A 25,848-nucleotide genomic window follows, 5' to 3' on the forward strand; every position below is an offset into this window, starting at 1 on the left:
TCCTGGCAGTGGAGGATCTGCAGCCAGGTGACATCCGGGACGGCTACCAGCTTCCCGCTGCTTATAAGTTCGTGGACACCCTCCCAGGAGTGGCCAGTGGTGCCGCTGGACACCTGTAGCCGCCCCAGCCCATTCTGTAGTTCTTTGTGCCATTTCTCCACAAATTTCAGAAGCTTTGGGAAACTGGGGACACATTCCTTGCTCTCACAGGAGTGCGAGGACCTGGTAGCTCTGGTTGGAGCTGGGGTCCAAGACTGGCGTGACTCCCTTGCTGCCCCATTCCCAGAGCAAAGTGCAGGGTGTGTGAGGGGACTGCAGTGTGCCGCTCTGGTTATGGCGAGTTCCAGATGACGAGAGACCCCGGGGTCAGTGAGGGCCCCGCCACAAGGCAGTGCCAGGAAGACACCTTGAGTTGATGAAGTGGCCGAGGGCCCTGTGCAGAGCCAAGCGTCTTGACCTGAAGCCAGTCTTCGCCTCAGCCTCGAGTGGTGGTCCACGGGCCGTGAGTCTGTGCAGTGAATTCCTTCCTTTCTTCTTTCTGCCGTTGTTTCCTTGACCCACAATTGACGACACCCCAGAAATAAGCCACACTGCTGTGCACACTGGACCTTCTTTGGTCGGCCCTCCTGAGGGCTGGGGGTGCCCCACTCCACTGTCCCCACATGTTGGTGCAAAGCCAGGGTACACAGCCCTGGCCAAGGCCCTGCCTTCCTAGAACTTCACGGCGAAGCTGCGTTACTGAAAGTAGGTTCCCAGAGAACACGTTTCTGGTTCATAAATCTTTTACGTGCACATGACATTAATAATTATCTGTCCTTGATGATGTGTTTAAACGGAGTAGCTGAAAATAAAGAGCCCATGCTTTCTGCCATATTTCTAAGGAAGAGATCATTTTTAATGAGTAAAAAAGCTAAAAGACAAATTTGAGAAGCAGCTTGCAGTGTTCACTGCTATATAACATCTTCAGTAAACTGACCCAAATATGGTGAGTGCTTTAAGGAAAGTTACTACCTGAAGAGCTGCTAGCCTGCCCCTTGCTACCTTGAAAATCTCATGCAAGCCTGAGCAGCCACGTGAGGACCTTCAGCTGCCATTCCTTCCACTCTGGACCTCACGTCTCCGCCGTAGCTGTCGGAGCAGAGCTCGGTGTTGACTGTCTTGGGCAGCAGCTGCTCATTGGAGCTAGGGTGCCACTGGCCAGGGCTCAGAGAGTCCGAGTCTCGGTTAAACCAAGAGTGAGAAAGGCAGGGAGACGAAGGGGAAAGGTGGTGGACAGCAAATCCAAAGCACGTTCTTTTGGAAGCGCCTGTTTAGGCGGGAACACATCTTGACCTCGGCTGAGGTCACTCCAGCAGAGCCTGGTGCCAATTCTTAGCCATGTTGTGAGATCAGAGGAAAGGGAGGGCCTCACTCCAGAAAGAAAGCGAAAGGGAACCAAAGCCTCGGGCCTGGCATCCCCGTGGGTGTCCTGAATTCACCTCCCTGCAGCCCCGGGGCCAGGGAGACTTCCAGTCCATTTTGGCCCCCATAATAATTCTGTCCTAGACTGAATTACCCTTTAAAAAGTGGGGAACTGGGATCACCCCACATGCTGACAGTGATGCGCTGGCTATAGCAGGTTGCCAGTGGCTGCCACCAGTCCCGCTGGCCCAACCCTTCCCCAGGGGAATTGTGACCAGCGTGGAAGGCACCTGGCCCCTTGTCACTGCTGCTCCCTGTTAAGGTGGTTAAAGAGTCCGTTATGGGTTTCCCAGAGAAGTGTTAATTTAGCACCCAGAATGAATTGTAATGCAGTCACAATTTACCCCTGCAGCTGGCACTGCTGGGTGTGTGCTCAGGGGCTGTTCTGCCGCCTAGTGACGGTCCCCCATGTCCTCTAAGCTTACAGGAACTACCCCTCTCGGTGAGGCTGAAGCCCCTTGCCCAGGGCGACACTATTGCTGTGCTCAAGGGAGCGCAACCTGGTAGCTTTAAGCTGTGGAATTGGGGCTGAGAGCAGCCGCCACATGAGCAGTGGGCGTTGCGGGGTCAGCCCCGTCCCACACGCTGCATGCGTACTGTCTTCCTTGGTTGCTGTAGCGGCCTTACAGAGAGGAGTTTTAGTCAAGGAGGAGGGTGACTTTGCGAGGTGCTTCTCTGCCCACACCCACCTCAGGAGCGGTCTCCCGCCTCCCTTCACTGCACTTGGGCTTCCCTGGGCCAAGACAGCAACTGGCCTTTCCACGCGTTTGCCCCTAGCTGTGTCGCTGCACCTGCAGGGAGGAGACAGGGACTCAACTTCCCTTGCCTATGGTTCTGACTTCCTCAGTTTTAACAGATGAATCAAACGAAAATGAAGTCTTGAGACCGAGGAACTCTTTTGCAGCTGGAGCCAGTTTAGGAATGAGATGAGTGATCGGTGATTGCAAAGCCCAAGCTGAATCACGTTCTGGTCCAGACTTTCTTTGCACAGAGTTGAAGAGCAGCACTAAAGTGTTTCTCAGTCACCCAGACTCTGAGGGGACTTGGTTATTCCCTCCACAGCTGTGAAGGAGGGGCTGACAGGCTGAAGCCACGTGGCCTTGTGGATTTCTGGCCCACTCTCCCCCAAACCAGCCTGACCTCACAGTCCTAAGAACTGTCCTCGCCATAACACAGGTGTGGCCTTGTTCCTGGGACAGAACCACCACTGTAGAGGACACTGAGTGGTTTCCAGCTGCTTTTCAAAAAGGCAGAGTAAAGTTTATGCACATAAACCTTTTTCATGGTGAGATTTATCCAAGTTCACTTATTTCTAGACTCTGAATAAGAGTAAAGATGAAAAAATTACGAAGCAAAATATTTACCAGGGGAAACACTCTGAAGGTAAGGGCTTTTGAATACACATGTTCTGTGTTCCTGGCCTGTCAAAATAACCACTGTGGTCGGGGGAAATCCTGCTTGTGGGTCTAAGAGACGGAGGTGGGAGTGAGTCTCCCAGTCAGTGTCTTCTCCACTCTGAACACTGAGAGCTGTTTATTCGAGACTATGGGACCGGCGAGGATGCTCAGAGAATGTGACTTTCACTAAGAAACATAATGCACCTAATTTATAGAAGCAAAGCTGATTATTACACTCACACAAAACAGGTTATTGCAGAGTATCATCTCTTTTGAGAAAGAGGGAAAAGGCAAACTGAGAAACTGAAACTCAGCAAGGATCTCTGATGCACTGTCATGCTTTTCTGTGAAGGTCACTGGTGAAGTGGGAGTGCCCTGGATTCTGACTTCATGGGTTTTTTATGCTTAAACCCAGGTAGTCCCTCTAAAACCTTGCACATAAACATATTTAAAAATCGTACTACAGAGATTATAAGTGCTTAGGAAAGAACAGAGACACCATATGTGCCTATCCGTAAGATGCTGTCTGATACTGGAGAGTACCTGCTTGACATTTGGTCACCTGTGGTCGACAGTGGTGCCTCTGTTTGGTTCCCTTTACAAATGTCCAGCTGAGTAGGAAACTCAGCACATGAAGTCTTATTGAAGAAGCAACTCCAGTGAAGAATTACTGAGAGGGAGGGTTTGCCCAGCAAGGACCCCATTAGATGGGGTCCTTCCTTTCTCAGGGCTCACTGCCTCCCATCTGGGTCAAGGACTAGACCTTTGAAGACTAAACACAGCTGCTGGGTCTTGAGGAATGGGACCAGTTTTTCTGTCTACAAATGAGAAATCACTGATGGAGTCACCTGGGAAGGCTGGGACAGCAGCCCTGACACACTGTTGCATAATACACCAAAAGAAGGATGTGTTCAGACATAGCTGTGGAAGGTGGTAGAAAAGAGCAAAAACCTGAAATCTAACACAGTCATTTTTGTTTTAAAACAGTTTTCAACATCAGTATGTATTAACCTGTTGGGGGCTGTGCCATGTGGGCTGTGCTGGGATGGCGCCTGGCAGCCAGCCGGAGGTTATTTTGATCACATCGGCAGTGAGGAGGTTGATTAATATAAGCACACCCAGGTGATTTATCATTGGCTGTATTCAATTAAGTCCACGCACACAACGCGAGCACAGGTGTTCCCAAGTGCTCCTGCTCCGGCCTGCTCGTTTTGACCTTTGCTGTGATTGAGCAGCTGGCTCCTTAACTGGCGTGGCCCCGCCCTCCACCTCCTGGAGGGAATATAAGCCGGCAGTAGGCAGAAGGCAGGAAGCAGCAGTTAGCAGAGAGAAGCAGCAGCAAGCAGTAAGCAGCAGGCAGCGGCAGAAGGCAGATCATAGAGCGGAGAACTGAGAACACACCTCTAGGTCATAGATCACAGATAGATAGCACCTAGTTCACAGGATGCAGGACGCACCTCTAAGAAGAAGCAGCAGAACTCAGGAAGAAATAGATCTCTGATAAGCGTAGAAGCCTGTCTTTCTCTAAAACTTCCTCTATAAGCAAGGCCTATCTTCCTCTCAAAGCCTCTCTTTCTCTGTATCAAGCAAGCCTCTTTTTTCCTCTATAAGCTAGAGAATAAGCAAATAAGCAAGGAAGCAGCACAGGAATAGAAGTAGTTTACTTCCAGTCCACCTCCGATAAATACCCATGCAATTGTTGCCACAGGCAGCGACATTAACCCAAATTCAAAAGCCAAATTCAAAATCCATACATAGAATAGAGACAAGTTTCTGCATATATATCTTCACCACCATATTCCTTTATATCTTATAGTAAATATGTATTTGTAAGTCCTTGGACATTTTGCAAAAGTCGATTATATATTCTTTTAACAAATAAAATCTCAATAAAATTTTAATAAATAGGAATTGCCCTAGCTGTATCCTCTACTATAGTACTATAAAATAATAAATTTCTTCCAAAAGAAAAGTTAAGTTTAATATAACTACTTACAAATCTTATAACATTTTTCAAAGAGGAAATCAAAACTTTTAAATTTAATGAAAATGAGTATACTGTTTAGCAAAAGCTTTGTAACATGGCCAGTGGTACAATCAGAGGAAAATTCATAGACTTAAGAGAAAATGAACACTAATGAGTTAAACATTCAAATTAAATATCCAGAAAAACAAGAACAAAATAAAGAAGGGAGTAATAATGATAAAAGCAAGAATTAACTGATATATACAGTCCATGAGTTGGTACTTTGAAAAGACTACTTCAATTGGCAGATCTTTAAATAGAACAAAGCAAAGATAAAAACAAATAGCTAATTCTAGAAGAAACTTCAGATAAACAGAAGCATGATTTTAAAACCATTTTACAAATGTACCTTCTCTGTTAGTAAATTTGCAAACCTCATTAAAATGCATAATAAGTCTAGAAAAGGTAGACTACCCGCTCTAGTGAACTTTTTGCTGCTGTGACCAAAAGACCTGACAAGAACAGTCAGAGGAGGAAAAGCTTATTTGGAAGCTCACAGTCTGAGAGGTCTCGGGCCAGAGATGGCTGACTACTGCCTGGGAGGGGCTCAAGGTGAGGCAGAACATCATGGCGGAAGGGTGTGGCAGGGGAAGGACCAGGGACACCAACCAGGAAGCAGAGAGCTCCACAAGGACAAAATACAGAACCCAGGGCCACGCCCCCAGCGCTCCCCTCCTCCAGCCACTGTCCTTCAGTCACTGCCCATTAGTTCTTTCCTGGGGATTACTCGCTGATTAGAAAAATATGGACTTGCCAAAAGAAAAGTAGGCTGATGTCAATAGGCAGTTCACAAAATAAAAAAGAGAAAGGGCCTGCGGTCAAGGAGTACGGACAAAGAGGCTGTCACTGACTCCTGGTGTGTGTGGACACACCCGTCAAGCAGCAGGCCACTGTCGCTCCAGGATGCCTCACGAAGGGTGAAAAGCACGCTTTCTGTGAACCAGAAAGGTATATGAATTCTGCCTACTAAGGTAAATTCGGAAATGAGATTATTAAAGGATTGTCTTTGAGTCAAAATACATGACATCAGAGATGTGAGAATATTCATTTAAAGAAAAATGATCACCCATTGCTTGTTTGGGTTCTGTGTAACAAATTTCTCTTCTCTGCTCATAGTAGAAACAAAAGATTACAAATGTGTCTGACTCAGGGGGAAAAAAAACGTGTTTCCAATGAACGCCACCGAGACAAGCAGAGAGCCCAGCTCCGCTCCACCACAAGCATCGAATTCTCTGGTGTGCCTTTGTGTTAATCAATGTGGTCAAATGATAAATAGATGAAATGCCTAATCAAGTAGCTAATGTATTAAAATCAAGCATTCACTTGTCAAATATTTTAAACTAGACAATCCTCCCCCCCCCCTCCCCTGCAAGCCCATGGTACTAGGGACTGAAGCCAGGTGTCCTCTACTACAGAGCCACATCCCCAGCCCTTTTTGTCTTTACTTTTAAAATATGAGGCAGGTTCTCACCAAGATGCCCAGGCTGGCCTCGAACTTGCAATTCTTCTGCCTAGCTTCAGAAATAACTCAGATTATAACCCTGCACCACTGTACCAAGTCAGTCTTTAAAGACCTGCAACATATTCTTCAACCTCTCAGTTTGAATGCATTGCTTGATGTGATGAAATGGGTTTTTTTATTTTTAAATAATACAGGTTCATACAGGAATCATATGCCTATTACTTTTACCTAAGCTATTAATGGAATCACATCTCTACCCGTGCTTTCTTTGTTCTTCATTAAGCTTCTAGTTTTTGAGGTAGCTTCCATGATTATTTCCCTTTTGCAAAAGCGTAATAGACATATTGTGTAAAAACAAAACAATAACAACAAAAACGTTTTCTACACTTTCAAAGCCTAAACACACTTAGACCTTGTTCACGGATCAACATTTACAGCCTCGGAGAATTTGCAATTACAGAAAATGAAAAAGATCCGAAATTTAAAAGCATTTAGGAGCTTCTGCTCCCACCCATGTAGGATTGGCAGTGCAGGGCCAGGGTCCTTGAGAAAAGGGAACCAAATGAGGACAGCCCTTTGAAGTCTGGCCTGGATGCATGTTCTGGGTCACAGCTCACAGAGGGGAAGCAAGAGGGACACATCAGTTTGCTGAGTTGAGACAGAGAGTTTGGTTAAACTGAGGTGGCTGGAGTTGAGGAATCAGAAAATTGGAAAGGAGAAATCTACACCGAGAAAGAGCTCTAGAAATTTGAAAGGGGTCCCCTGGAATCCATTGTCAGAAACTTAGTTGTGTATGTGTAGGGTGAAACTTCAACCGGAAAGGAAATGCAAGACGTCTGTCAGCTGAATAGTCACCAGAGTGACTGGAGTCACTTGAGTTCCACCCAGGCATAGCGACAACTTCACTGACCACCTGCGGTATCAGTAAAAATCCCAGAAGGGTCACATCTACGTGGTGGAGCTGAAGTAGCCCTAGAATAAAGGCTGTTCTGAACCCTTCCCAACACAGCTTAAAAATAATTCTTGAAAGGATCAAGCTGATCTGCAAGCAATTTAACTGTCAGCCAAAACGAAGTCAACACTCTTCAAAGGAATCCACAAAACGCAGATGCTCCAAAGCATGACTCACAATATCTAGCATCCCGTCAGAATTGCTAGCCATTCCAAGAAGCAGGAGAATGTGATCCATACGCAGGAGGAAAGCAGTCGAAAGAAACAGATCTAGAAGTGGCAGGGATGGCCCAGCAGGGAGGCAACCGGGGCACTTCTCAGGAAGCTCCTTCCAGACCGACGTGCATGAGCTTCGGTCACGCGTCCAAGGGGTCCACATCTGTGCCTCTTACCCAGCCCCCGGCACCCAAGTTCTCAACCCCCACGTGCAGTGGGCTGGAGGACCCGACCTGTGTTAGAGCACCAGGCCAGGAGGACCGGGCACTCATGCAGCTCTGAGCTATGACACCCATCACAGAGTGACGCCCTGGGGAGCGAGTTATCCTAGCCTGGTGGCGTCCATGTGTTTCCGGCCTTGGGCCCTTTCACAGACAGGTGCTCAACAAATGTTTGCTGCGTGGTCAGAATGAGAAGCAGGCCAGGAGGAACCAATGAGGTCACTGACCTGTGGTTAGCACAGCCGAACTGGCCATTGTTTTGAAAAACAGATGAGGTCAGAACCTGAATTAGCTCAAGCCATTTTTAGTTAGTGATGGCATTAAGTCACTAGGCCTGCCTCTGTGGCAAACAGAAAGCTAAATCATCCTCATGTGTGGAATGTGGGTGATCAGTCCCACCTCGACGTGTTGACGTCAGGATTCAAACAGCTGGCACAGGACCTGGCACATAACACATGCTGGGCAGACAGTAGACATCACAGTTCCCTCGAGGCATGAAAGGAAGAGGACAAACAGCCATTGAATCAACAAATATTTATTGGTCTCTTGCCCTGGGGCTGGCCTTGTGCTGGGGACACTCCTGGGAACTCCTATTCCCAGGCCTCAGTGGAGGGCGAGAGAGGCTGTGAACAAAACAGAAAGTGACAGGAACCAGGAGAAAATTAATTCAAGGGCCTTCAAACTTTTGAATTTATGTTTGTAATATCCTAAACATGAATTTTCATTTCGTCCTACTATTACTATATTCCAACTAACAGGGGTTTGGTTTGGTTTTGCAGTATGGGGTGATTGAACTTGGGGGGCTTTACCACTGAGCTGCGTCCACAGCTAAGGGGTATTCTTTGTTTTTACTGGTGCTGAGAAAAACAGGAGCGCAGGTGCTGAGCTCAGCAGGGCACACCTGCAGTCCCAGCTACTCCAAAGACCAAGGCGAGAGGACTGCAAGTTCAGGCCAACCTCGGCAACTTAGCGAGACCCTGCCTCGAGATGAAAAAAATGACAAAAAAGGAGGGACAAGGATGCAACGCAGTGGCAAGGCACCCCTGGGTTCAATCTCTAGTACCAAAAAGAAAAAGGAAGAACAAAAACAGAAAAGAGAGAGAGTGACAGAAAAGCAGCATAGATACGGTTTCCTATGAAGCACGTTGTTGCTTAACTAGAGATCATTTCATCGTAACAGCATACTATTCTTTTGATCTTCAGGTGAATCATTAATGGCTCCACCATACTTTAAAGGACTCAGAGGGAAATCTTCAACCGAGGGATGTAGATGTAATCAGACCAGGACCAGGGATTGAATTGCAAACTGTAAGACAAAAGATCTGATATTTTAAAATAAACATTTGGCGTAGTAAGAAAAATTGGCATTTTAAAAGTCATCTTACAGGGTTGGAGATCTTTGCTGGGAAGAACTGTGCCTTGTAAAATAATCTGAAGGCATTTCAAGTTTTCCACACTGTTAAGAACGCTTTGGTACGACTTTGACATGAAAAAGTAAAAAGAGCAAATTATTTTTCTCCACACCTACAAGAGAGACCAGTATGCAAGAGAAAGAGATTTAAAACCTCAGTTCAGATCCCTTCCTGTGCAGAATGTCCTCCAGCAACTTTCCCTTGCCCTGAGCATTCTTATAACTAGTATTTCTAATATTTTTACTTTTAACTGTCATTTCATGTTAGCCAAATATTGGTTTAGTAACATTTGTTTACCTCCTATGATAACTTAATATGAAGCTAATGCATGATATAAGCTACCTTCACACATATACTTTAGAAATCAATACAATGCTAAAACTATGACATGAAGAAAACAGAACATGTATTTCAAGAGGTAGAGGCTCAGGCAGGCGCACATACTCGAGAAGCCAGTAGGACACAATAGTGAAGTGCTTAGTGTGGCCCCACAGGCAGAATCACCACATGCATAGTGACCAACATAGTTGATTCAGATGGGGGACTCGGACACCTTGACCCGGAGAATGAACAGCTCTTGGTAAAGTTCAGAAAAATCAGAAGCATAATCAAGTCTCAAGCCTCTGCTTGCATGATACCAGCATTCCTGGTACCTTCAAGTACATTAAAACTCGAAAGATACTCAGTTTTGGACATAAAATGGAGTGTGGGTCTCAATTTGTACTGTCCAATATGGTAGCCGTGGGCCACTGGCCACCTATGGCTATTGAGCACTTGAAATGTGGCTACTCAGGATGGTCTAGACCTGGGACAAGATAGAAAGAGTGCAATCTAGCTCATTAATGATTTCTGCATTGATTTAAGTTCAAATATGTAAGTTTCAAAAATAGTGTAGATATACTAGGGTAAGTGAAATAGTTAAAATTTGTTTTACCTGCCTATTTTTACTTTTTAAATGTAGCTATTAAAAAATCTTGAAAGCAGGTATGAGCACACATGGCTGGACAGTGGTACTGATGTTAGCTGAGCTTAGTGGGATATTGGATTCCAGGTCGTTATGACAACCAAAGCATCCAACACCCAGCCCAGGGGCAGAGGTATGGCACACCATGCCCAGCAACCCTCTGCTCCTCTCAAGAGGCAGCCCGCCTGGATGGCCTTTCTCTCCTCCCCGCCTCTTCTCAAAACTCCTGCCTCACGCTCGTGCTTCTGCACCCCTGAATTCCCTGGGGGACCCTGAGACCCTGAGTTTGCGCCAAGGTTTCTTCCCCCTTGGACAAGGTTTCGAATCCCACTGGTGAAGTCACACAGGATGAGATCCCCTCGGAAAAATCTCCTAGCCCCTAACCTAGAGCCCTCTCCTAGTTGGCAGGGACCCTGGGCTTCCCTGCCCCAGGTGAGCCCTCATGGGGTCCCTGGCAGGAAGGCTGAATAACGCCTACAAAGACATCAGGTCCTAACCCCTGGAACTTGCGAATATTACCTGACTTGAAAGAAGAGTCTTTGTACCTCTGGTGGAGTTCCAGACCACGAGCTGGGGAGATGGTATCTGGAAAGTGAGAGCAGTCCCTAGCACCACCACACATAACCTCATGAGGTGAAGGCAGGGGACAAGGTGCAGTTGGAGCAGAGAGATCTGAAAGACTCCCCTTGAAAGCTGGAGCAAGACAGCCACAATACCACTCAAGAACTGGTGGTGACCGCCAGAAAATGTAACCAGTAAGCAGCAGACGGCTTCCCTTTGGAAACTTCCTGAGGGAGCCCAGCCCACAGATACCTCAGTCTCAACCCAGTGACAATGAAGGACTTTGGGGTTCCAGAACAGTGAGAAAATAAATTGCTATTTTACGGCACTGAGTGTGGTAATTTGCTGCAGCAGCTATAGGAAACATCTAGCCCTTACCTCTCCTGCGTCACTGAGCAGGGAGATATCTATGGTCATCCCTGCCCAAAGGCCACCCCAAGGCCCATGCTGCCAGGCCTGTGGTGGACGCCCAGGACCTCTCATCTATCTGACCCTCCTGCCAGTGACCTCTGCTAGGACTGTGCCGGGGCCTGTGAGTCTGGAGTCTCCTTTGCCCCCTAAGACCTCCCTTTTGTTCTGCCTCCGTTCTGCATCTGCTCCAGCCTGCCATCCTTTCTCTGCCCTCCGGGGCTCTGTGCTCTGGCTCTGTGCGTCTGCCTGGCTGCTGCTTCCGTTTCTCAGATCCTCCTGCACCTGGGCTTCTCATCTTGGGGGAACTTGGCACTGAGGTGCTATCGTGTGTTGTCCTCAGAATCAGTAGCAAACGCCCGAGTTTATATGCTAGGCCCTAAAACAAATCTCAGTGATTTAAAAGGATTCGATCATACAAAGTATGGCTGCAGATCATGATTGAATTACAGTAGAATCCATAACATTGTCTGGGGTCTTCCTATCTCCACTGTTGGAGAGTCTCCATGTGAGTTCTTCACGAGCTGTGGCTTGGACAGGAGAAGGAAGGTTTGGGGGACTTGGCACTGAACCCCAAAGGCCACCTCTCTAGGTTACTGTCCCTCACTAAGCAGGACTAGTGGAGGCTAGCAGTACTCCCTCCCACAGCACGTATTTCAGGGAGCATGAAATCCCAGAATCAAGATAGATCATATTCTAACACAACATATTAAAATCAAAATGCAAAAAATATCTATGGTGAGTAAAACATCAAAATTTTAAATAAAAATAGGGTCAGTAGTACCACACTGAGCCATATTATGGACTTAGTAAAAGAAAAAATCTGCAGTTCTGGTCCTCAAATAACTAAAACTCACAGGTCGAATCCATCTGCAGCCTGTTTTCCTACATGAAGTCATATTGGAGCACAGCGATACTTATTAATTTATGTATTCTCTAAGGCTGTTTTCACGGTATACAGAGACTTGAGGAACTGTGACAGAGATTTTATGACCTGCAAGCCCCAAATATTCATCTGTCCCATCAAGAAAACATTTCCCGACATCTGCCGTAAAGTAAAACATACTCTAGCCTAACAAAACCTAAAATTAGGTCCTGGAAAGATTTTCAGTGAAGACAGAGTTCAGAGGTTGCCTTTCCAAGTTAGAGGAACTCAAGAAACACCTTGAGCTTTTCACAGATCTGTACCAATAAAACATAAAACCACCCTTATCTGAAGGTGATTATTCCAGATTTGAAATATGACTAGAACAAATATTAACTCTCTTCAGAGGAGTAGTGCAGAATCCAGAGTTTCTACACATATAATCAACAATATCCAATATATAATAATAAATTACTCAGATTGGGGATGTAGGTCAGTGGGATGTAGTGTGTGTGAAGCCATGAGTTTGATCCCTAGCACTGCCAAAAATGATAACTTTTTCAGGAACAGAATAGAAGACACAGAGACAAACCCACATAAATACCGTTTTCTCATACTAGACAAAGGTACCATAAACATACATTGGAGAAAAGATAGTCTCTTCAACAAATGGTGCTGGGAAAACTGAAAATCCATATGTAGCAGAATGTAATTGAACCCCTATCTCAACCCCTATCTGCACAAAACTCAACTCAAAGTGAATCAAGGACCCAGGCATTAGACCAGATACCCTGCACTACTAGAAGAAAATATAGTCCCAATTCTCCACAGGTCGGCTTAGGAACAGACTTCCTCAATAAGACTCCTAACACACAAGAAGTAAACTCAAGAATCAATAAATGGAATGGTATCAAACTAAAAAGCTTCCTCCCAGCAAAAGAAACAATCAAGAGTGCAAAGAGAGAGTGTACAGAATGGGAGAAAATCTTTGCCACCTGCACCGCAGAGCATTAATCTCCAGGATATATAGAGGACTCAAAAAACTTTACACCATGAGGCTGGGGCTATAGCTCAGTGGCAGAGCGCTTGCATAGCATGTGTGAGTCACTGGGTTGGATCCTCAGCACCACATAAAAATAAATAAACAAAATAAAGGCATGCTGTCCATCTACAACTACAAAAATTGAAAGAAAAAAAAAACTTAACACCCAAAAAACAAATAACCAATCAATAAATGGACAAAGGAACTGAACAAGCACTTCACAGAATAAATATGAATGGTCAACAAATATATGAAGAAAATGTTCAATATCTCTAGCACTTAAAGAAATGCAAATTAAAACTACACATCAGTCAGAATAGCAATTATCAAGAATACAAGTAATAATAAATGTTGGCAAGGATATGGGGGAAAAGGTACACTCATACATTGCTGGTGGGACTGCAAATTGGTGCAGCCACTCTGGAAAGCAGTATGGAGATTCCTCAGAAAACTTGGAATAGAACCACCATTTGACCTAGCTATCCCACTCCTTAGTTTATACCCAAAGGACTTAAAATCAGAATACTACAGTGACACAGCCACATCAATTCACAATAGCCAAGCTATGGAGCCAACCTAGGTGTCCTTCAACAAACAAATGGATAAAGAAAATGTGGTATATATACACAATGGAATGTTACCCGGCTATAAAAAAAGAATGAAATCATGGCATTTGCTAGCGAATGGATGGAACTGGAGAATATCATGCTAACTGAGATAAGCCAATCCTCAAAAACCAAAGGCGGAATGTCCTCTCTGATATGTGGATGCTAACACACAATAAAGGGGGGGTGGGAAGAATAGAATTTCATTGGATTAGACAAAGGGGAAATGAAGGGAAGGGCGGGGAGATGGGAATAGGAAAGACAGAATGAATTGGACATAACTTTTCTATGTTCATACACAAACACATGACCAGTGAAACTCCACATCATGTACAAGCACAAGAATGGGATCTGAAGTTATACCCATATACATAAATATAGATATGTCAAAATGCACTCCACTGTCAAGTATATCTAAACAGAAAAACAAGAAATAAAAAAATGAAAAAAATTTAAAAGAGATTAAAAAATAAACTCATATAACAGAGAAACAGAAAATGTGACTCATGATCAAGAAACCAACCTTGACATGGCTCAGAGGTAACAAACAAAAAATGTTAAAGAAGCTATTACAAAGAGCTTAGATAAATAAAAGATATATATTCAAGAAATTAAAGGAAAATATTGATCTCTTGAATAAATAGGAAATTTCAGTGTAGAGATGGAAACAAAAATCAAATGCAGGGCTGGGCTTGTGGCTCAGTGGCAGAGGGCTTGCCTAGCCCACGTGAGGCTCGGGGCTTGGTCCTCAGCACTGCCTAAAAAATAAACACAGAAAATAAAGGCATGCTGTCCATCTACAACCACAAAAAAAAAATTTTTTTTAAATCAGAAATGCTAGAACTGAAAAATAGGACAAAGGAAAACCATCGCAGGGGCTCACAGCATCTTGGAGATGAGAGCTAGAGTCAGGGCTTAAATACAGCCACAAAAACCAAAGGAATGGACAGATCATGGTGTGATCGAAGACCTTAGCACCCGCGATTGGATAGAATAGACAAAACAAAAATAAAAACTAGTAAAAATATTGAAAACTTGAGAACAAGTAGCAAATATTGCAGTTCATATGCGAAGTCACAGGACAAATCTCAGTAATTTAAAAGGATTTAAATCATACGAAATGTGTTCTCAGATCGTAATTGAATTACTGAAGAAATCCATAACAGTAAGATAGATAGTCAGAAAACTTTAAATGTTGAACACTAAACACACTTCTAAATAATCTATGGGTCAAAGAAGACATAGGGAATTTAGAAAATATTTTGAACTAAATGAAAAGGAAAGCACAAAATATCAAAATGTGTAAGTTGAAACTAAGGCATTCTTTAAAGGGAAATGTATAATTTTATGTGAATATAATGTAAAAAACATTAAGTTAAAAATCAGAGCTGGGGATATAGCTCAGTTGGTAGAGTGCTTACCTAGTACGCACAAGGCCCTGGGTTCAATCCCTAGCGCCACTACCAAAAAAATAAATAAATAAATAAAATAAAATTTAAAAATCCAGGAAGTTAGAAAAAGAACAATAAAAAAAATTAGCAAAGTTAGAAGTTTGTTCCTTGAAAAGACTAATAAAATTGATAAACTGGCAATACTAGGAAGGAAAAACAGACAGAATACAAATAATAAATAGTGGAATGAGAAAATCTCAGGTTAAACAGAGATATTAAAAGGATAATGAGCAAACATTTAATTTTATCTCAACAAATTAAACAATTTAAATGAACTGAAAACATTCTTTGAAAGACAAATTGTCATAACTGACTCAAAAATAAATGAAAAATTGATTGAAATAATCCTATATATTAAAATCATTAAAAAGTTTCTCAGAAAAAAATCTAAAGTGTGAAACATTTAATGAAGTATAATAATTGTATTATGTAAACTCAGAAAACAGAGGTGAAGGGAATGTTGCAACTAATTGCCAAAAAATCCATGATAACACATCTTTTTCAATTTTTTGTGTTTGTTTTTAGTTGTAGATGGACACAATACCTTTATTTATTTATTTATTTATTTGTTTATTTATTTATTTATGAGGTGCTGAGGATCGACCCCAGGGCCTCACCCATGTGAGGCAAGTGCTCTACCATTGAGCTACAACCCCAGCCCATAATACCACATCATGACAATGACATTCCAACAAGGAAAATTACAGGCATAGTAGCACACATCTGTAATCCCAGTTAATTCAGAGGCCAAGGCAGGAGGATCACAAATTTGAGGCCAGCCTGGGTAATTTAGCAAGACCCCATGTGAAAATAAAAAATAAAAAGGGCTGGAGATACAGCTGAGCAGTGCAGCACCCCTGAATTCAGTCCCCAGTAGTGGGGTCGGGGGAGAGGGACAAAAGAAGAAAATTAATCAGGGGGTCCAGGGTATAGCTCAGTGGTGCAGCTCTTACTTAGCATTTGAGAGGCCCTTTGGGTCCTGAGCTCAGCAAAGGAAAAGAAAGAAAAAAAAAAACAAGAAAATCAATATGATTTACCACATTAACAAAATTTTTAAAAATGTGTGGTCACTAAAAATCTGAGAAAATTCAGTGTCAATGATTTTAAAACTCTACAGCCAAACTCGATGGTATGCACTGATGGATGTAACCCCAGTACTCCAGAGGCTGATGTGGGGGATCTCTTGAGCCCAGAAGTTTGAGACCAGCCTGGCCAACACAATGAGACCCTGTCTCAGAACAAACAAACCAAGAACTCTACAAACTAGACATATTGAAGAAACTCTTAGTTGGCAAAAGGGCATCTACAGAAAACCAACAGCTAACATATTTAATGATGAAAGACTAAACATGTTCCTTTATGACGGGGAAACTTTTATACTGAGAGATCCTATTCAATAATTTAAGTCAATAAAATAGAAGACACAAAGATTGGGAAAACGTTTCTTTTTCTGTACCCATGACTGTCCACCTAGAAGACGCTAAGGAGATTAAAAAATAAACAAGATTTATGGAGGTTAGAGATACAAGGTCACAAAATGACATTTCTGTGTACTAGTTTAAAAACAGTGTTTCCTATAGTATCAAAATACAAATACTTAAAATACTTAGGAATACATCTAATGACAGATGTAAAAGACCTGTTTGAAAATGACAATGATGAGAAATTTAAAATGATCTAAATATGTGGAGAGAGACATTGTGTTTATCACTAGACAGTCCAAGTTGTTAAGGAGTCTGCTCTTCCAAAGTTGGTCTATAGATCACATGCAATCCCAAAACCCCCAGTAAGCTTTATGCAGAACATGATAATCTGCTTCTAAATTTGTATTTGGAAATGCAAAAGACCTAGAATAGCCAGAGTCATTTTGAAAAAGAAAAAGGTGCTCATGCCAGATTGTGTGGCCTTGGCAGTGTTGCCACAAAGAACACCTAGACTGGGCAGCTCAAGGAGCGGGACTCATTCCCTCCCCGTTCTGGAAGTCAGACATCAAGGGGCCAGCAGGGTGGATTCCTTCTGTGGCCTCTCTCGGCTTGCAGATGGCTCACTTCCAGTTGTTTCTCTAGGTGGGCTTCTGCTGGGGTACCTCTGGCATCTCTTCCTCTTCCCAGAGGGAACCCAGTCCTGTTGGATTAGGTCCCACCCTGTGTCCTCATAGAACCTTAAGGTGTTAGTTGGCTTTTTGTTGAGTGAAAAAGCAGCTGACATACTAAGGAAAGAGAGATGCCGCTGAGCGTTTCAGGTTGCAGCCCGTGGTGGCTTGGCCCCATGGCTGTGGGCCTGTGGTGAGGCGGAACGTCACCGAGGGGCGTGTGGCAGAGCAGAGCTCTTACCTCAGGGTGGCTGGGAAGTGGAGAGAAAGTGAGGAAGCTGCCAGGGGTACACTGTACCCTCCCAGGGCACTCACCAGGGACCGACTCCTCCAACGCTTTCCCTCACCTCCCAGTCATCCATACGAACATAGACTTGTCATGGATTCATCCACTGATGCCGGCAGTCCTCATGATCCAGTCACCTCTGAGCACGTCTGCACTGGGACCCAAACCTTCAACACCTCAGCCTCTGGGGACAGTCCAGTTCCAAATCATAACACTTAATTATCTCCTTAACAACCTCTTCTCCAAATATGGTTGCTTGGTGGCTAGCCCTTGACTACAAATGAGGGACAGCATCACGTGGTCACTAGCACGAATCTCATCCTGAAGAGTCTGATTTAGTCCATCTGGGCATGTGGCCTGGCTGTAGAATGCTCCCAGCGATGAGCATGAGTGGCCACAGTCAAACCCACTCACCCAGGACTAAGGCCTCAGACCTGCTGATGACCTGAAGCCACGCAGGCTCTCGGAGGCCCTGCACACTGTGACTGCTGGGTGACGTCGTGTGCACGCTCAAGGGCTACTCTGTTGAAATGCGCCTGAGAAGAGAGTGCCACTTCAGAACCTGCCCTACACTAGCTGGTCCAGGAATTACCCGTAGACTGCACCCAGCCCCGCGTTGGCCCCAAGTGATGCTCCCTGTTTGAGTCAGCTCATTCACACTGGACTGAAAGACGGACTGGAAGAACTTTAGAGGAGGAAAGGTTTATTCGAGGGCTCGCAGTTTCAGAGGTCTTAGTCCACAGACAGCCTCTTAGCAGACTCCATTCCTTGAGGCTCAAGGTGAGGCAGAAGGTCATGGTGGAAGAGTGTGCGGAGGGAAGCAGCTCACGTGGTGATCAGGAAGCAGAGACTCCACACTCCAGATACAGATATATACAAATATATGCCCCACAGCCCCACCCCCTGGTGGCCTCCAGCCACACCCCACCTGCCTCCAGTTACCACTCAGTTAATCCCATCAGGGGTTAATTCACTGCTTGTGTTAAGGCTACAACCCAATCATTTCTACTCTAAACCCTCTCGCATTGTCTCACATGTGAGCTTTTGGGGGACACCTCACATCCAAACCTTAACACTCACTAAATAGAAACCATCAGTCAAACAGTAAATCACGTTGGTTCATTTCAGGATTCAGGGTCTTCCCACTAACTCATGCGGAATTTCAGGCTGTGGGGAAACGCAGCGGTAAAAAATGGGCATGCACAAGTCAAGCATTAGTTGACTAGGACCCCAGTATTTGGATGCCAGTTTTTTTTTTTTTTTTTTTTTTTTTTTTAATATTTTTAGTTGTAGATGGACACAATACCTTTATTTATTTGTTTTTGTGTGGTGCTGAGGATGGAACCCAGGTCCCCGCATGTGCAGGCAAGTGCTCCACCACTGAGCCCCAACCCTGCCTGTCAGTGGTTTCTATTCTTTTTAAGGTTCTGTGCATATATGCTGGCAGCTTCTGGGGTGCAGAGGCCCAGAGCCAGTTAGCGGTGGTCTGTCCGCACCATCCCTCCTTTGGTCCACGACAGGGCTGTCTCAGGACTTGATGGCAAGAACAGTGGTGTCAGGCGGCCAGCCTCCTGTGGGGGACACCTGAACACAAGCGCAGCATCTTCTCCTCTACTGGCTGCTTGAGAATACGCTATTTTTAGGATCGGTGTGGTGACTGCTGGCAAGAGGCAGCCCAGGAATTTCCAGTCTTGTCTGTATTATCCGAGCTCTGGTCTCAATTCACCCCTTACCTGGCAGGCAGGGAAGTGGTTTGCAAGCTCTCCCCCTCTGTCTCCTTGCCAGGACTGTCCTGGGAGGGAGTGGCCGAGGGCCTGGCTCTGCTTCCTCACATTGACACATTGTGGGGCTGCTCTCTGGGTCCCACTCAGCCACAGCACGGCTCCCTTCTGACACATCGGCAGGAATGAGGGAACTGAGGTGGGGCAAAGCGCGAGTCAAGTGAGGAAAAGGACCAGGCAGGCCCAGAAGTAGCCGGCTCTCCAGGCTGGATTCCTTCCTCGGCTGTCGGCGCTGCCCCCTTCAGATGGAAAGGCCAGGCGAGGCCCCGTGTGCTCCATGTTCACAGGGCCTGGTCCCCAGGCTGGCTGATACGAGAAGGCTTGGTTCGAGGCAGCAGAAACTTGGAGACATTGCAGATTCCATTGCGTGCAGTCATCTTCCTCCCCGCCCACCCCCTGAAGCCTTTACGGGAACGAAGGCTCCCACTGGCAGCCCTGTCAAGACAGAGCAGCTCAGATATTTCTGGCCCTGTCACGGGCAGCAGCTCTAGACTGCTTAATGACCCACATCTGGGCGGTCAGGCTGACCTGACATGCACAAACTTCTTGAGACAGAAAATGCCTACCTTTTTAAAAGTGAGGCCTGCGGGGAGAGCGTTAGAAACAGGAGAGCTTGATAGCAGAACTTAACACAGTCTAGAAGTCTTTGAGCACTTGAGATAAAAACAGCAAAAGTACACATGAAAGTATTTTCCTTCGTCTTTGAAGTAAGAACATAAACATATTGTATTCATTTATTCAATGTCTGTGATAACTTCTTCTTTTCTAAGTGGGAGGCCCTATTACATGCTCTATGGAATGCAGCCCAGGTGTCAGTAGGGTTTATTGGATCTCTGAGCATCAGGTAAGGTTAGGTTAAACCCATGTGAAAGTATAATTTCCCCTAAATATACTCTCAAGGTCACACTATCTGGCATTCAACAAAAAACTACCAGGCATGCAAAACAGGGAAATAATGATGAAAAAAATCAAAAGAAACAGACCAGAAAAGAACATAGATAATAGAATCAGGAGACAAGACATTAAAAGTTATTATAACCAGCCAGGTATGGCGGGCAGTACATGCCTATAATCTGAGGGACTCACAGAGCTGAGACAGGAAGATCACAGGTTTGAGACCAGCCTTGGCAACTTAGCGAGCCAGTTTCAAGTAAAAAAATAAAAAGGACTGTGGTACAGCACCCAGGATTTAATCCCCAGTACCAAAAATAGTTATTATAACTATATTCTATAAGTTTATGAAGATATAAGAAATGTTAAGAACATTAATGACAGACATAGACTATTGGAAAGACTACTTCTAGAGTTAAAAATTAATGTCTGAGATGAAAAATGCCCTCAGTGAGACTAACAACAGATCACCATTAGAGGGAGAAAAAATTTGAAGTTTCTTCCCTTTTTTTCTGGTAGTGGTGATTGAACTCAGCAGTGCTCTACCACTGAGCTACATCCCTGGCCCATTCTTTATTGTCTAAGTTGCTGAAACTGGCCTCAAACTTGCTGTCCTCCTAACACAGCCTCCTGAGTAATTGTGACTACAGGCGTGTACTACCATGTCGGGCAGCAGTGAATTTTAAACAGCAATAGAAACGGCCCAAAATGAAACAGATAGAAAAGTGACTAAAATATGGAGACATTATAAATGAATTTCAAGATGACTGAAATAGCATAATGTACCTGTGTAACTGGGCACAAGAAAGAAAGGTAGACCCCCCCCAAAAAAAAAAAAAAATCATGCCTGAGAATTTTATTTGATGAAAACCAAATACACAAATTCAAGAAACTCAGTGAACTGTTAGCAATAGAAAACTACAAGGATGCACATCATAATCAAATTGCTCAAAACCACTGGCAAGGAGAAAACTCTTAAAAAGCAGTCAGAGGAAAAAGAGCACACTGCAAATGCAGACAAGAATGACAGGAGACTTACCCTGGAAACAGTGTGGGCCCACAGACAGTGGGGCCTGCAAAGTGAAAGGCTGCCAACCTGGACTTCGACCCGCACCAGAAAGCTCGCTCACAAAAAGGTGAAATCAAGAATTTCCATACGTTCAAAAGCTGAAAGAATTCATTATGAGCAAATGAGTCATAAAAAATTTTAATGCAAGTCCTTCAAACAGAAGAAAAGTAATACCAGATGGAAATCAGCATCTACATATGGGAAGAAAGAACACTGGAAATGTTACGTATATTGATAAATACGTGAGTTCTTTTTTTTCCCTATTTTAAAAATAGCTTTAAGAAATTATTATGATATCATCAGCTATCAGGGAAATGCAAATCAAAACCACCATGAGATACCACTTCACACCCATAAAGATGGAAAAAACTTAAAAGGGGGATAACAGCAAGTGTTGATGGGGACATGGGGAAACTGGAAGTCTCATGCATTCCTGGTGGGAATGTAAGATGGTGCAGCCACTTTGGAAAACAGTCTCAAAAATGAAACAATTGACACATGACCCAGAAATTCCACTGCAAGGTATGTACTCAAGAGAAATAAAAACCTATCTTTACCCAAAAGCTTAAATATGAATGTTAATAGCCTAGCATTATTCACGAAAATAAAAAATAGGAGCAGACAAGATGTCCATCAACTGAAGAATGGGTAAGTAGAACGTGGCCTGTCATACAATGGAATATTATTCAGTAATAACAAGAAACGAAGTATTGGTAATGCTATAATATGAATGACCCTTGAAAGCATTACGCTGTGGGAAAGAAGGCAATCACAAAACAAAGTAGGTTAGTGGTCATCTGGCACGTAGGAAGGCAGAAGGTCGGGGGTGACTGTTAGAGGACACGAAGTTTCTCTTTGAGGTAATGAAAATATTCCAAAATTGTGATTGCTGCAGAACTCTGTGAACATGTGGAAAAACATTGAATTATATGCTTTAAATGGGTGAATTGTGTAATATGTGAGTTATGTTGTCATAAAGTTGTTACACGTAAATTAATTGTTTAAGTAAAAAATAATTGCAAAGTTTTACAGGATTTATATTATCTACAGAAGTAAAATATGTGATGACAACAGCATAAGGACCAGAAGATGGAAAATGGGAAACAGATGTGTACAGTTATAAGGTTCTTATACTGTAAGGAGACTACTATGGTATTACTTGAAGGTAGCTAAAGGTGTATATTATAAATCATAAATGAACTATAAAATCTTTAATAATTGTTTTAGTTGTAGATGGACACAGTAACTTTTCTATAAAGCTTTTTAGAAATATTTTTAGTTGTTGATGGACCTTTGTTTATTTATATGCAGTGCTGAGAATTGAACCCAGTGCCTCACACATGCTAGGCAAGTGCTCTACCACTGAGCCGTGATACCAGCCCTGAACTGTAAAATTTTTAAAAACAACTAATAAACCGGCAATGTGGAATTAGAGACACAATTAATTAAGAAGATGGTGAGGGGCTGGGGAGATAGCTCAGTCAGTAGAGTGCTTGCCTTGTAAGCACAAGGCCCTGGGTTCGATCCCCAGCACCCAAAAAGAAAAAGGTGGAAAAGAGGAAATAGAATGAACAGAAACTGCAAATAGAAAATAAGTAGCAAAATGATGATGTAAATTCAACCATATCAACAATCACGTTAAGTGTAAATGTCTAACTATCCCCAGTTAAAAGGCGTAAACCGTCAGGTTGTTTAAAAATGTAATACCCAATTACATGTTGCTTATAAGAAATTCAGCTTAACTCTAAAGGCACAAATAGGTTGAAAATAAAGGTATGAGGAAAACTTCCTGTAAGGAGCAAGGCTGCAGCGACTCCTCCCCTGACTCCGCCCCTCCCCACACACCATTTTGTAGTCTAGATGGTTAACTTTCTTGTCAGTCATTGGTCCAATTAGCCAGGGGCTTTCACTATTTAAGGGTGATTCCCTTGCTCTTTGCTCTCTCTTCTCTCTCACTTTTATTCTCACTCGCTCTCGCTCTTTCTCTCTCTTTCACCCTTAAGAGCAGACACTTTGTCTGCTAATAAGGTTTCTTGTGTGAGTTCCCACGTCTGGAGTGGTTCCTGAGCGCTTTCACTTACTGTCCCAGCACTAATCAAAAGAAGTAATATCAGACAAAAAGAGTTCAAAGCAAAGAATAATACAGGAGGTTAAAAAAAAATGGTTGTTTCCTAATGATAGGGAGTAAATTCACCAAGAGGACATAATTCTAAACATTTAGGTACTTAATCATGGAGCTTCAAAATACATGAAGCAAAGCCAGTTAGCCCTCCAAGAGGAGAAAAATCCACAGTGATGGACATTTCACATCCTAATTGAGAGAATGAGTAGACAGAAAATCAGAAAGTATATAGAAGATTTATTTTTTGGTTTTTCTTTTTCACAGTGCTGGGGATGGAACCCAGGGCTATTTAAATACAGAAGATCTAACAAGTAACCCAGTAACCAACAAACTGATTGGACGACACTTATACAGGACTCCACCTATCAGGAGCAGGATGTGTACGTGTTTTAAGTGGAACATTTCTCAAAGGTAGGCCATGTTGTGGGCCACAAACCAACTCTAACGCTAACAGTTGTAAAAGGATTTGTGTGGTCTCCCACTCCTGCAATTAAAATACAAATTAGTAATAGAAAGATATCTGACCCCTTCCTCGTGTCTGGAAACTAAACAACATGCTTTAAAATAAATAACTTAGGGATCAAAGAGAAAATCAAAAGTAGAAAAAATTTTGAACTAAATCAAAATAAAAACAGAATGAAAGACTCAGAGGGTTTAACGAATTTCAGCAAATATTTATGGAAAAATTAATGCAAATTTTATCCAAATACTTCAGGAAATTGAAGAGAAAGGAATATGTTTGGATTCATTATTTGAGGCCAGAATCAAACTGTTACACAATCCAGAGGAAGACATTACAAGAAAAGATAACACGGGCTAATATTCCTCATGGAAACAGGTACAAAAATTCTTTTAAAAATGGGAACACTGAAAACAACATGGCGAGAAAATCCAGAGAGTGGCAGAAAATACTTTCAAACCATACGTCTGATAGGGGTTAGCATCAAAAATACATAAGAAACTCAAAGGCCAGAAAACAAACAAGCCTATCATAAATGGGCAAAGGTATTTCTCAAAAGACAACAGGATCATGAAAAAATGTTCGCTGTCACTAATCGCCAATAATTAGGAAAATGCACATTAAAACCACAATGAGATACTACCTCATTCTTGTTAGAATGGCTGCTAGCAGCAAGATGAAAGCGTACGTGCTGTGTGGCTGCGGAGAGAGGGAACCTGGCACCTGGCAGTGGTGGTGTAAATTAGCACAGGCGCTGTGGAAAGCAGGCTGTGGGTTCTCAAGAAACTAAACGTAGGGTTATCACAGGACCCGCAATCCCACCTTTGGGTGTGCGTGCGTAGGAATTGAAATCTGGGTGTTGAAGAGAGGTCGGCTCTCCAGTGGCTTATCATGGCAGTATTTATAATAGCTAAGATATAAAATTAATCTTTATCAATATATGAATGGATAAAGAAAATGTGGTGTATGTGCACAATGGGAACCATTCAGACTTTAAAAAAAAAAAAAAAAGGGCAATCCTGTCCTTTGTGGCAACACAATTAGACTAAGTGAGATAAGTCAGACACAAGCTGTAAAATACTACCTGATCTCACTCGTATGTGAAGTCTGTAGGGACTGAACGCATCGATGTTGAATGGCGGTTACCAGCGGCAGCGGGCAGAGGCGGAGAGGGAATGGCAACGGTGGTCGACAGGTAGGAAGTTCAGCTGGGCAGGAGGAATGGCATTCAAGACCTGTTCACGTAATAAGCCAATCCCAACAGAGGCCGCATGTTTTCTCTGATAAGTGGATGCTGATCCACAGTGAGGGGTGGTAGGGAAGAATGAAGGAACTCTGGATTATGCAGAGGGAGTGAGGGGAGGGGCGGGGCGGTGGGGGTGGGAAGGATCATAGAATGAGACACACATTAGCAGCCTACATGTGTCTGACCACACCACTGGTGTGACTCAGCACCTGTACAGCCAGAGGAGTGAGAAGTCAGGCTCCATTCGTGTACAATGTGTCCACTGCATTCCACTGTCATGTATGACCGATTAGAACAAGTTAAAAAAAGACATTAAAAAATGCAGAACACTGATCTGTTCACAGCAGGGTGACCAAGTTACTAATGATGTATTATGGTTTATTTCAAAATAGCTAAGAGTAAATCTTTAATGTCTCATCATAAAAAATTACAAAGTGATATGTTAATCAGCTTAATAATTTTGCATTCTCTGTGTGTGAATATATACATATATGTATATTAAAATAATCACACTGTACTCCATAAATGTATACAATTATGATGTTAATTAAAAGCAATATGAATTTAAAATTAGAAAACTGGATTTGACAATATTTATAAAAGGCCAAATTGGGCTTACCCAGGAAAATAAGATTAGCTTAACAGTTAAAAAAATGAATTAACGTAATTTATCAGATTAACAGATTAAAAAGAAAAACCATATCATCATTCAAATTGATGGTGAGAAAGCATTTGACAAATCCAATACTGAATGCTGACAAAAACTTTCAACGAATTAAGACTATAAAAGAACCTCCTTAGGGCTGGGGTTGTGGCTTTGTGGTAGAGCGCTTGCCTAGCATGTGTGAGGCACTGGGTT

The 25,848-nt window shown here is 43.4% G+C and overlaps 1 long non-coding RNA gene across 1 annotated transcript; it reads left to right on the forward strand.

Moving 5' to 3' along the window:
* Window positions 1-21,690: 21,690 nt before the first annotated feature.
* Window positions 21,691-24,663, forward strand: LOC306670531. The gene is made up of 3 exons (XR_013766432.1): window positions 21,691-21,809; window positions 23,548-23,694; window positions 23,999-24,663. It is a non-coding gene; the product is annotated as an uncharacterized lncRNA (long non-coding RNA).
* The last annotated feature ends 1,185 nt before the right edge of the window (window positions 24,664-25,848 follow it).

This window comes from Sciurus vulgaris, assembly GCF_902686455.1.
Source record: "Sciurus vulgaris genome assembly, chromosome: 10".
Classification (NCBI taxonomy): domain Eukaryota; kingdom Metazoa; phylum Chordata; class Mammalia; order Rodentia; family Sciuridae; genus Sciurus; species Sciurus vulgaris.